Source organism: Mustela nivalis (genome assembly GCF_964662115.1).
Source record: "Mustela nivalis genome assembly, chromosome: 19".
NCBI lineage: Eukaryota > Metazoa > Chordata > Mammalia > Carnivora > Mustelidae > Mustela > Mustela nivalis.
The window spans coordinates 34,153,006-34,166,203 of record NC_139038.1 but is presented as its reverse complement, the minus strand read 5'-3'; the positions used below and the strand labels follow the sequence as shown (position 1 = coordinate 34,166,203).

The window sequence follows — 13,198 nt, the reverse complement described above, 5'->3', positions numbered from 1 at the left end:
GTTTTTTACTTTGTTGGCCTGCTTGGGAGCTCATAGGGATGAAACCCTGGTTTCCTAGTACCCTGGGAGTAGATTGGGTTATTCCTTCCTGAAGAGAATATTAGCTAACTGGAGTTTAAAATTGACCTCAATTGTACTTCATGCATTGGCCCTAGGCATTGGGAGGATATTGAAAGATCATGTGGCTCCAATAGATGTTTCCCACCCATGGGAAGCTGTACAGGTCCATGTCTAGGGACTCGTGTCAGTTGTGGCCCAGAGAAAGTTGACATCAGAATCCCTATCCCCCTGCCATGCCTCCTTTAAGGACCCAAATCTCAACCCCATTTAGTTCTGGAAGCCTAAGAAGAAGCTTCCCTAAATAATGGTATAATTAGAAGTTCAGATCTCTACTTTACCACTAAGGACCTTGACAAGTGCCCCAATAGACCACCTGTTTAGTTTTCTTTTCAGGCATGGAGTAAGGATTCTTCTTTCTTGGTATTTTGTTCTATCTTTGGTTATTCTAGATTGAATCCAAATAGTAACTGGGGTATTTGTTATTTGATAACAGTTCCATGTTACAACTTCTACACAGTACAGATCTTCCTCATGTTATGGTGGGGCAATATCCCTATAAACCTAATATGTTGGGTTGCCTAGGTCACTCAGTTTGTTAAACCTCAGTCTCGTGATATAGGCTCAGGTCTCAATCTCGGTCATGAGTTAAAGCATCACACTGGGCTCCTTGCTGGGCATAGAGTCTACTTAAAAACCAAAACCAAAACCAAAAACAAACCTATCTTGAACAAAACAAATCATAAGTTGAAAATACATTGTAGGTTCAAAATGCATTTAATAGACTTTAACATGCCAAACATCATAGCTTAGCTTAGTTTACCTTAAACATGCTCAGAACATTTATGCTAGCCCTATAATTGGGCAAAATCATCTCACATAAAGCCCATTTTATAATAATGAGTTCAATATCTCATATAATATATTAAATATTGTATTGAAAATGAAAAAGCAGGATGGTTGTCTAGGTATAGAATGATGGTAACTGTGCTGGTTTTTCGCCGTCATGATCTCATGGCTGACTGAGAGCTGTGGCTCCTGGTACTGCCATCATCTGAGAGACTATCATAGGGCATATAGCTCTCCCAAGAAAAGATCTAAATTCAAAACTCAAAATCCGTTTTCTACTGAATGCATATCACTTTCAAATCATCATAAAGCTGATAAATTGCCAATGGAACCATCTCCAATCAGGGACTATCTGTAAATCAACTGTCTGAATATCAAGTCAGCTTAGATCTTAATACAGGAGTAGATGTCAATAAGTCAAAAAAGGAAGGTAATGTTTATAGTATGATCATACTTGTGTATGAAGACTTATATATATGGATGCCTGGATATTTTCTGGAAAGAAAGACAAGGAAATAATAATAATACGTACGTGAGGGAAGGGGGCTGAAATCAGAGTAGGAGGAGACTAATGATTCATTGTAAGCCATCTGTGTTCACTGACTTTTTTTTTTGCCATTTGCATGCATTAATTTTCCAGTAAAATCATTATTAAAAATATTAAGCACCCCCCCAAATCTGTATAGTAATTTGTGAAGTCTCTTTATCTTTTTTTTTCTATTTCTGTAGAATTAATTTGATAGAAGAGATTGCAGAAGCCCAGGGATTCAAAAACACTTATGACTTTGTAATGATTAGCTTTTGCTGTGTAACAAACAATTCTAACATTTTGTTGCTTGAAACGAAAATCATTTATTAGCTCTTATTTCTCTGTGGCATTTATTAGCTCTTATTTCCAGTATGGACTGGGTTCACATGGGCTTTTTTTCTGCTGGTTTCACCCGGGTTTACACATACCACTGGGACTGGATTGTCTAAAATGGTTTCACTCACATGGCTGGTAATGATCCTGGGATGCTTCATTTTTTCTCTGTGTAGACTCCTCAGCAGGCTAGCTCAGGCTTGGTCAGCAGGCTTTCTTGGGTCTCAGAGTTCCAAGTGCAGTGAAAGGGCAATACCTAACTTATGAGCGTTTTCTAGCCTTTGCTTGTATTACATTGCAAATGGGTAGTTGGCTAAAGCAAGTTACACAGCCAAGCCCAAAATCAAGGAATAGAGCGATAGCAATGGAAGAAACAGCAAACTCGTCTTGAAAAGGTATATGCCAACGGGATGGGAAATGTTTATACCCACTATTGGCAAATTACCCCAGGCCTTTTCAACGCAAATCATTCACTGAAGGGAAGGAAACCTTGTGAATAGGACCATTCTTAAGCTAGCTCTTCCTCCTAAAATTACACTTTACAGTGAAGTCCAAAACTCGTCTCTGCCTTCCTAAGAATTTCCTTCCATTTGCATATACCTAAGCATCCTCCTTATCTTTCAAAGTGTAAGCACTCTTGCTAATATATTTTTCTTCCTTCACTGAAATGTCAGCCCAGAAGTAAGGTAATCCTATGCCCATCGTGACACAGAACATCCTTAAGATAAGGGCCCACATTATTTTCAAGAAGTTCCGTATACGTGCACTCTAGAGCCAACATCAGTAGTGTTCTGATATCAGTACTTCTGATTTTGAGCATCCTCATAACCCTCCTGTTGGGAAACTGCTTTGGATCAAGTCAATACGCTGGTGCCTCCAGCTTCAACTTCACATTCTCCTGTCCTTAAACATCAACTAATTCATTTCAGAGATCATTTGGGAAGCCGATGTGTTTTGTTTTCTGGTTCTTCTGGCACCAGTTTATTCTTCCTTTAGCTTATGGGTGTACAGATTTTGGAAGTGGTGAGAGAGTAAGGAATGCTGTGTGTGGTCCTTTTTTAATGAGAAACTACATGTCATTCAGTTAAAAGTACGGAGGGCTCAGAGTAACCAGCAGGTAGAGATAAGCTTGAAATACGCTCATTTACTTTCCAAACTCATGCAGTTTTACTCGATAACTTAAACTGGTAGATTGGGTCAACTTGTGAACAATCACAAGGATAAATTCTCCCACTGCCATATCGGTTTTCTGAAAACTTCATGTACGTGGATTTAATTGCATTCTTGCAAACCTTATTCTACAAAAGCAAAATAAAGTGTGAGAAACTGACATTTCTATTTAAAAAACAAAGTCCACTCAAATTGTTTTTCTCTTCACCAGACTTGGGGATTCTGCCCTAGTTATGCAGTTTCTTGCTCAGTGGATGGATTTGAAGTATTTCTTTAAGCTGTTGATTGTCAATCACTTTTATGTAGTTGTCACTTTCAGTATGTCATAGTGAATAGCAGAAATATAAAGCTTGTAGACACTCATTCTCACTCTGACATTCATAACTCTATTGAGCTTTGTTTATAAAAAAGAATCTAAAAATACACAAATTAATGATTAGTAAAAATGGCATTCTGGAAAGATCTTTTATTTAACAAACAGGAAAATAATATTTGGCAACAAAGTTCCCCCATTACATCCAGGAAAATGTGAATTATAAAAATCCCAGATAACATTAGAGTAGAAAAACATATTATGTATTCCTTAATGCAGTTGCTAGACATTTGTTTGCTCAATACCTGCTTACTGCCTACCACAACCAGGCAGAAATCATGGTGTACTGGCGTATGTTTGGAAAGGGGAGCAAGAGGAAGAGAGGTGATGCAAAATAAATGAGACATTGGTTCAATCCTCAAGATTGCTATCCATTTAAATTGATAGAACTGACTTTCACAAAACACTCAAAGGGAGAAATGAAGTACTCTTTGCTACAGAGTAAAAGCTCAACAATAGTTTAGTAAAGGAAAAATCACATACAGAAAAGCAATACACCAGCATTTCCTGGAGACAATGTTACTGGTAACTCACTCATTAATCTCACATATATCAAGGTTCTACTAAGTGTTGGGGCACAGTGTTGGTGCCAGTGTTAAACAACGGACAAAAGGTGACAGGGGACCCATTACCCAGCAGTACAGAGTTGAATGGGGTTAGGAAAGGACATTAGCTGGGGAAAAATCAAATAATCACAACAGGAAACCTGTAATTATCATCTGAGAGAAGTGTCTTCATAGCAATGTAAATATACTTAGCAATACTGAACTGTATATGCCAAAATGGTTAAGATGGTACTGTTATATGTTTGTTTACCACCATAAAAAATTTCAAAAAAGAAACCATAAATTAATTTAGTTAATCCCTTACTTAAAATTCTCCAATCATGCCCCATTATGCTTTGAATAAGAAAAATAAAAAATGACTGTGGTCTGTAAGGTCCCATAACATCTGGTCTCTGCCTACCTCAAAGACCTCATTTCCTCATAGTTTGTGTCTTTTATACTCTGCTCTAGCCCTTCTCTCTCTCTTGTTTATCTTAAAACAGGCCAAGGTCATTATCAGCCTTTGCATCTGCAATTCCCGCAAACCAAAACACTCTTCCCCATAATTCAAAAGAGGAATCTTTGCTGTACTTTCGACACATCAAGAAGACATTTGTAATAACAACGAGAAACATAATAAGAAAGAGGCTTCCTACTGTTGTTATCATTAATGTTATTAATTTTATGTGCCCTGGGTCTTAGACCTGGTTTTTCATTACTGAATTTCTGCAGTTTCTATTTTACAGATTTCATTTTTATGGTATTCAAGATCACTTTTCAAAATGGCCCCATCATCTTGGATGAAAATTTAAAATCTACCACTGACCTTGAGAAATGCCTGATTATATTTCAAGGAAGTAACAAAGAATTTGCTTTCTTTTGTTGTAAGTTTCCCAAATGCTTTACACAGCGGGCACCTTCCAATAAAATCGTATGATCCGGTAAGGCTTTCTTCAGGGTTGGTGAATAGATTTAAAATTCAGGAGAAGCCAGATTGGAGAAAATGCACGATAAACTATAATTCTGAAAATGAGGGAGAAATATCTTGAATACTAGGATACTTACTCAAAGGGAGATGTAAAGAGAGGCATCCCTGACATGCCCAGTCACAGCATCCATTTTCTCATGCTTTAGACAGCTGCCTGGTTGTGACGGTCCTGTGAAATCTCATAGTTACTGGAAGCTTCTTCCTCTAACTTCCTATTTCCTGAGCTCATTGGCAAGAGTTAATAGAGAAGAAGAAGAGTGGAAATATACGTATTCTCTCTTTCTCATTATAACGATTTATTTTTATTAGCCCCTTTGTCTCATGTGGCTTTCATTGAACAACCATAACAGAACCATTATTGGATTCTGCAAGCGTATCTGAAAGCTGGCTTTTCAGTAACCTCAAGTTGAAGTGTTTTTGAGATTTGAACTGCTTTTGTTCGTGGAAGGTCACATGCAATGCCATAGAAGCCAACTCCCAAGGTCTGCTCTTGTTCTTGACAACACGCAGAGTCCCTGACCTGGCGAAGCCCCCTCACTAAGAAACATGTGCTTTTGGTCACAGAGGGGACCAGGTGAGGGACAGAAGGCACAAATGACAACACATTATTATCATTCGTTTGTTCATGACTCCCTAAGAAATTGTAGTCTGTTGGATTCTATGAGATGGAGAAGTCAGTAGGATGAAAGCTTGTGTATTTCTCTGGGGACTCGGTCCCAAATGAATTTTAATGATCCAATCCCTCCCATAAACGCAGTTGCATACTCTGTGGGGCAATAAAGTTTAAAGGTTGGAGAAACTCCAAATCTGGGCACAGAGAAATCTCTGCTTCATTGTCCCAGTCTATTATAAAAAGAAAAACAATTCATTGTCAGTACCTAGAAGGGCTGCTGAAGGTTTCTGTCATTTGTTAAGTAGTGCTGCACCCTTGAAAAGCTTCGTGTGTGAAAGAAAAAAAAAAAAGAAAGAAAGAAAGAAAAAAAATTTCAAGGCATGCCCTCTTTAATGCTCACTGGTGGCTGACTGATAACAATTTCAGGTATAAAAGGCGGAGAGTGGATCTGAGCCTTGGCGTGTATTTCTTTTCTCTCTCACTATACTGTCAAGTGCTGTAACAAACCACGAAATGATGAAGATTGAGGGATGTATTTTTAAAAGCACCATCTAGGTTAAAGGCAGCTGGGATCATTGAGGTATAGTGATCAGAATGACTGTTCCACCCAAGAGCAGATAGATAGTGGAGAAGTCTCAGCACTCCCGCTGTTGTTACAAGGGACTGGTAGAAAAACCATTTCCATTGGTGGAGGGATGAAGGAAGGAGAGAAGAGTGTGATGTTGGGAGCTGTTGGTACCAGGACACAGAGGGGTTCACAGGAAAGAGAGGGGGTTAGGCCAGTATACCTGACTCTGCTTTGGCTTGCTACCTGCAAGTTTCTTATATTTACCTTGTACTTTTCAAGTGTCAGGTGGTGAAATTCATCCCCCTCGGTAGATGGAGGCCATCATATGCCAAACAAACTTGGAGAATTTCCTGCTGTCTTTCTAGGTCGTGAACTGACATGGAAGAATTTTAAAACATGTGCTCTTAGGATCAAAATTCATTTTCCTGCCTGCAGAGGCAAGCAGCCCCCGGAAACTACCAACTGCCATTGCTAAGAATAATTATTGTCAAATTGAGTTCATTGTGAATAGTCCTTATAGATAATTACCCTGGTTAGAATAAGCACCAAAGAGGAAATTTTAATATTTACTAACTCCCTGATGAAGAAAGACATCCTTTGCTTTGTTAAAGGTGATGGTGTTGGTAATTTGCAGGTGGAATGCATTAATGATATGCCCTGTATGGTATTCTGACAGTTACAGATTTTTTTTTTTTTTTTTTTTAATAAGCTGTTGGCCAGAGAAGTGATTCAAATCCCACCACTGGCCTTTCTCTTTATAGCAGTGTTTGGACTTGAAGTCGGAGCTTCCTTATATGAATATGTCTCGATTCGACAGGAAACCAGGGAGTCTGTTGGGCTCTCTACAGAACAGTGTATTTCATGTGGTCAGTGGGATTAAGTCACTATTTCACAGTGACCAAGTCTCCACTAGGATAAAAGAACAGGAATGGTCACCTACGCATTTTTTCAACAAGCACGTGCATTAGCATCGAGAAGAAAGAAGGAAAGGAGGGAGGGAGGAAGAAACTTCCCTCAGGTTCTCAAAGTTTAAAACTTGGATAGGATTAAGATTCCATTGCATTCAGGCCCTGGACCTATTTTTATTCTTCTTTCTTTCTTTCTTTCTTTCTTTCTTTCTTTCTTTCTTTCTTTCTTTCAAGTAATCTTTAAACACCCAACATCAGGCTCAAATTTACAACCTGTAGATCAAGAGTCACATGCTGTACTGACCGAACCATCCAGGCACCCCTGGACATGGTTTTCTTTAGAGGTTAGGCATTGAGTTGAAAGCTAAGCATGCATGCTAAGGTTTTAGAGCTAGCCAATGTCTAATGTTAGGAGTTCTTCAGACCAAGCTGGATATTTTGTAGTTTTAATGAGGGGCTCCATTTTAGTTTTCTGCCCCTAATGAATGCCCGTGACTGATCCTGGGAGATGGATGCAACCCATTTCTAGAGCCATTCTTGGAAGATGGGGATATTTGTGAGATCTCTTCTCCATTGTCCACTGCCATTGGCTACAAGGACCTTTATTGTCTTGTGTTTTCTTCATCTTGACCTTCATAGGGGAAAAAGTCTGGCTGAGGAGAATGTTAACTCTGAGCTGACCATGCATGTTGTCTGTGCTTCTGTCTTCTGCCATTCAGGTGTAGGTTTCTGGATTTGATTTTAATATTAAGGGGAGAAGTAGAGGAGTGCTGCAGCAAATGAATCTCTTCTTCTCATATATGTCTTCTTCTCATTCTGATAATCTGCTTGTCAGTATAACACAATGCTGAAGAAGCTGACCAGTCTGTTCTAGCCTGGCTTCAGGTCCTAGATCCAGAGTACATTCTTAGCTGTGAAACCTTGGATATGTACATGGCCAGCCTCTCTGAGCCTCAGGAACCTTCCCTGTAAACTAACAAGGGCAACAGGTTTTATTTTGGGTGGGGGAGGGTTTAGGTAAGATTGAATGAGTTACTGAATGTAGAGCACTTAACACAGTGGTTTCCACATAGCAAATGCTCAACAGTGGCAGCCATTGTTAGGAATGGGCTCCTGGCAGTGATTCCCACAGCTTCATCTCCTTTGGTTGCTGGTTTTGTGCCTAGATAGCATTCCTAATGGCCTCATGTTTGCATACTACACTTTTCAGGGGGAAGAGAACATGTTTGGCTCATCACTCTGGTTTCATGAATAGGACTACCATTGCCCCCCCACCCCACCCCACAATGGACAAAGAGGAACCCAGTCACTGAGAGCAAAACGATGAAATGGTCTCATTGGTTTATCTAGGTTACATGACCCAAACCAAGCACTTGAGGGAAAGAGTCAGGCTCAAAGAGATCCCAGAGTGGAAAGCAGGCTGTTGAGAAATATGGAAATGGGGGAAATCAAAGTGGAGGAGACCCAGTACACACACCTAGCATGCTTTGCAAATTTCTCAACATGTTCACCTTGGACAGAGAGTTCCGATTGTTGAGGAGGAGTATATTTTTTCTTACGGGGAATTAACCCCTTGAGACAGAGGTCATGCTTCTCTGTAAGACCACAATTATTGATCTTCTAGAATGAGCCTCACAATAACAAGGTGAAGTAAGAAATAATCAGCCCCTGGTGTCATGTTCCGTTTAGTTCTCCTTCTGACTCTGAGATACTCGCTTCGCCAAAGCCATGCACTTCATCCTTTGGGGATGCTGTTTGCTTAAGATGTTTAGAATGATGCTCCTAAACTCTCCTAAAGAGAACTTGCACACTCTTTCTGTCTCACCTTACCATATTCATCTGAGTTTTACCTCCTGTGAGTCCCTGGAGTCCAGTGTGGATGTTTAATAGTTTCTGTCCTTTAGAGGGTATAAGGACCTCTGGTTTTCTTCCCTTTCCTGGCTTGTATTCTTCCCACTGGAATGAAACCTGCAGCAGGTTTCATTCCCTAATGAGATCATATTTAGCTCGACTCAATAATTTTCCATTTAAAAGCATCCATCTAGTTTATAATCTTTTATTTTTGTCCCAGTGATATTTCCAAATGTGCTTCAGGAACGGGAACTGTAGGCACACATACATGGCGGCATTTTCTGCACACTCCTTCCTGTGCCCCACCATCCCTTGTCCCTGTCTCTTCCATCTCTAATTTGGCACCACCGACAGTCTCTCCTTGAAGTGTCGCTCAAGGCTCTCCCCCCTCTGTAGTCTATAGACTCTGCAGTTGCTAATAATAACAATAAATATTACTATGATTATACCAGGGACGGAGGTGAGGAGGAAGAAAGGGACAACAAGAAAGGATAATGGGGAGGAAAAGGAGAAGAACAACAATGTAGTAGCAATAGTAGTAGTAGTAGTAGTAGTAGTAGTAGTAATAGTAGTAGTCGTCATTGTCATTATCATAACAGCAGAATAAGTTTGCCACAGGCATCAGTAATATATGAAAGAAAGAAAGAAGGAAGGAGAGGAAGATAGAGAAAGAAAGACAGGGAAGGGAAGGAAGGAGAGAAAGAAGGGAAAGAGGAAAGGAAGAAAGAAGTGAGCACGTGTTAATGGTTTGCCGTGGGATTGCCACCATGGCCCAAACTCTACATTGTTTATCTCTATCCTCCCCACCAGGAGTATACGAGATCAATCATTTCAATGTCCTCATTTCACAGACAAGGGTGGAGAGGCACAGAGGGCTTAATTTTCTTTATGCTTTCTTCCCGGGCCGAACCTTTTGCACTCAGTTGCCAGGCACACTGTTGATGCCACTCTTCTCCTTGAACAACCTTCAGAAGTCTCCGATGAGCACAGATCAAAACCAAAAATGCGTGGCTGAGATTTAATCCACCGCTTGTGGTCCTGGACCTTCTTTCCTTGGAGTCTGAGGTTGGACTGATAGGTCATCAACCTCCTTTCACTTGTAACCACATAGCCACCCACATTATTTCAAAGTCAGCCCTTGAAGCTGCTCATGAACCTCAGCTTAGATGGGTAATTTTCTCCTGACTGGTTCTCCCAGAACAAGTTCAGTCATCGGAATCTGTCCATTTCCCCCAGACCAACAGAACTAAATACAAATTATCTCCTCAACTGTTTGCCTTCTTTAATGTCGTATTTGAAAACCCTCCTCTTCTTCCCCTTCAACCTGTTCCATGCCTCTAGTATACCGAACGAACCTTAGTCTCAGACATACTTGCATCTACTGTTTTCTTCATCTGGAATACCTCCTCCCCCTACCTGAGGGCCCCCACCCATCCTAATCTCCACCTGGGCAAATTCTGCCCTATCATTCAATGCCATCTTTGCAAAATATTCCTTGGTTCCCCTAAATAAAAATGAGTCCATAGATGGGATCAGTGTTGTTTCCATATATCTCTGTGGAACCACTTGAGTTTTGTATGTAACCTTCCTGGCTTCAAATTTCAGCTCTGCCTGGTACGAAATGTGTGACATTAGATAGGCTACAGTAACCTGCGTAAGCCTCAGTATCCTCACCTGTAAAATAGACATGAGGTTCAGACCCACATCTTCTAGCTGGGAGGGTAATAAAACTGTGATTGTAAAAACACTTAACAGTGTTCAGTAAAAGATACCTGGTGCTGTGCTATTATTATGATTATTTTATATGTATGAATATATATTTTTTAAAAGTATCTATAGTTTCAAAGCAAGAGCTCCTCAAGTACGAGGCTTATTCATTTTTATAACCCTGGCACTTTGCTCGGTGACTAGTTCATAAATAAAACCCAACAGTTTCATGGAATTTAAAAAGACACTTTTTCACTGAAAAAGGTACTGGAAGACAATCTGTTTATTGTAAGAATTTTGATAACTCACCACCAATCATTTGGATGGAAAATGAAAAATCTTCTCTGTTCTCATCCCCTGAAATAGATAACTTATGTTGAAAGTGCATATGTGAAACAGTCATCCCTTCTGTGTCTAGTGGAGAGCTTTGCAGCAGCAGTAAACTGCCTAGCCATGATGGATAGGCAAACAATGGATCATTATGGGATTGCTCTGTTTGGGAAAGATCTCTTTGTGTATTGAGATCTTCTAGGAAGGACTCCCTTCTTTCCCCACAAAACGTACCCTGGGTTCAGAGAAAGGCTGGATGTGGAGGTGTGGACATAAGCTATTGTTACAGATACCAACATTATAAATTTCCCTTTCAGCCTCTTTGATCTAAATAGAGAAATAGAAACATGGCAGGAGAGTTTCCAGACCTGTGCGATTTTATAACTGGCTTTTGTGTACCAGTCATTACCAAGAAACTTCCCAGCACAAGTTGGTTCCTATTTTAAGTTCTTGGCTAGTTTCTGACAAGCCACTGTATGGAAGGCCATGATGATATATGGCCTTCTCCAGCTCCACGAGGTGAATTTTCACATTGCCCACAATTCTGCATATTCAGTTTGCTTCTATCCAGAAATAACTGTTCTCCCTTCACCTTTAGTATTCAAGGTTGCGTCCTGATCCCGATACATCTGTGTTTAGGGCAAAACTGGAGGGTCGTCAATTAATCTTATGCATGACAGTTAATTATTCCCCAAAGCCTCTTTTTCTCCTTCTCAGCTGGCCGGGAAAGTGGAGTGTTTCCGTTTCTGATAGCAGCATCTCCCATTTCCTAACTGGCTTCTTTCTGGCAGCATTTACTCTTCCCCCTCTACTGCTAAAGTAGGAGGAGACTTTGGGGATTTATATTCAAGGAGAATTTAGAAATGCTTTGCGTTTCAAATTGTGCTTTTCCTGGGCATTTAATACCTGTGGTCCTTAAAATCCCCTAGACAGGGCTGTGCCGCTCAAATAAAATGGCCACTTTCTTATTCCCCATTCTTGATTACAAAGCCTGTCTTTGCCCATAATGGACTTAATTTTAAAATTATTCTCTCCGTCTTTTGCCACAGTCCTTTATGCCCAAGATTTTTTTTTTTCCAAGTAGTAGAATTTTGGCTTTTCTTTGTTGGTTACTGCTTTATTTTCTAATTTAAAAAAAATACATGACCATAGATTGCATGAGAACTCTGTCTCCTGTAGGGTCTTGGACCCTAATATTGATGATGGTAATGTTGCTGCTACTGGCCATTTTGTATTTAGGGGAAATGAGACCCATTGGGTTGCAGTGATGTTCTTGATGCCTCACTAACTTTGGTAAGCTCATATTTGTGTTTGTTGAACCAGTTCAAGTTGTAGCATTTCATATAGTCTCTTTTCTTCTGAATGTTGCCAGTTCCTGAAATGATGAAAATATGGATTTGTCTGTTAGGATCTGAGTAAATGAGATTGATAGCCTGCCGTATGTTTGGTACTTGGTAAGTGTCTTGATTAAAATGAAGATTGTCTGGTCCAAACACTATGCACAATTTAAAAAGGAAATGATAGTTACTAAGGTCTTTATCTGAGTTAAGGAAGACAAAAAAGGAAAAAAGAAAAATCATTGCAGGATAATGTATCTGGGGAAAGGGAAAGCTGACAGATTCACTGTTCAATCTCAAGCCTTACTAGAAAAGAAAAAAGAACTGATCATGGGTCAGGTGACTACCTTGTCATTGAAATTGATTTGTTTCCATTTTATAGATGAGGACGCTGAGGGGTTTTTTTTAATGCCATTTTCCCAGGGTTGCAGAGATCTGATCCAAATTCAAAATCATGCTCTATCCACTACTTTGCTACTTCTCAGAAATGTTAAAACATCCTGGGTCATTCATCAGGGAGATGGATTTCAGTCTACTCCCAATACACCCAGCTCTTGGGTCTCCTTGAAGTTGCCCTGGTCCTGCCTAAGAGGTTGCCCAGACCCCTTGTTCTTTGGAGTCTATATATATCCTTTATATCTTATATATAGATATGCATGTAAACATCTGTGTATGTGTGTGTACATAATTCAAATCTATATAATTTATGGAAATAGCAAAAGTTGTGCCCCCATTCTTCCTTGAAGCCCACAGAAGAAGGAGTGGTATTAGGCTTGAGCTCAACCACACACATATTTTTGTCCCCATATTACCACCTGGAGGAGCAGGAAAATGAAGAGGAAACTTTTTTCTCAGTGGGCTCCTAAGGACCATGAGAAGAGGAACACTTTATTCTGTCTACTTTCTCCTTTCCTGTTGAGAAGCTGCCACACACCATATGCAGGTATAAAGCGGAAAACTTGATTTGCCAAGTCCGCCAAACATTGCTGCAGTCGAGGTGGGAAAGGACTGTCTGTGTAATTTATCTCTAAAATGGGATC

At 40.0% G+C, this 13,198-nt stretch overlaps 1 protein-coding gene across 22 annotated transcripts in view; it reads left to right on the top strand.

The window, feature by feature from the left end:
- Positions 1 to 13,198, top strand: part of RBFOX1 (RNA binding fox-1 homolog 1) — a 1,569,090-nt gene that overhangs the window by 523,384 nt on the left and 1,032,508 nt on the right. The gene's annotated exons all lie outside the window — the stretch shown is intronic.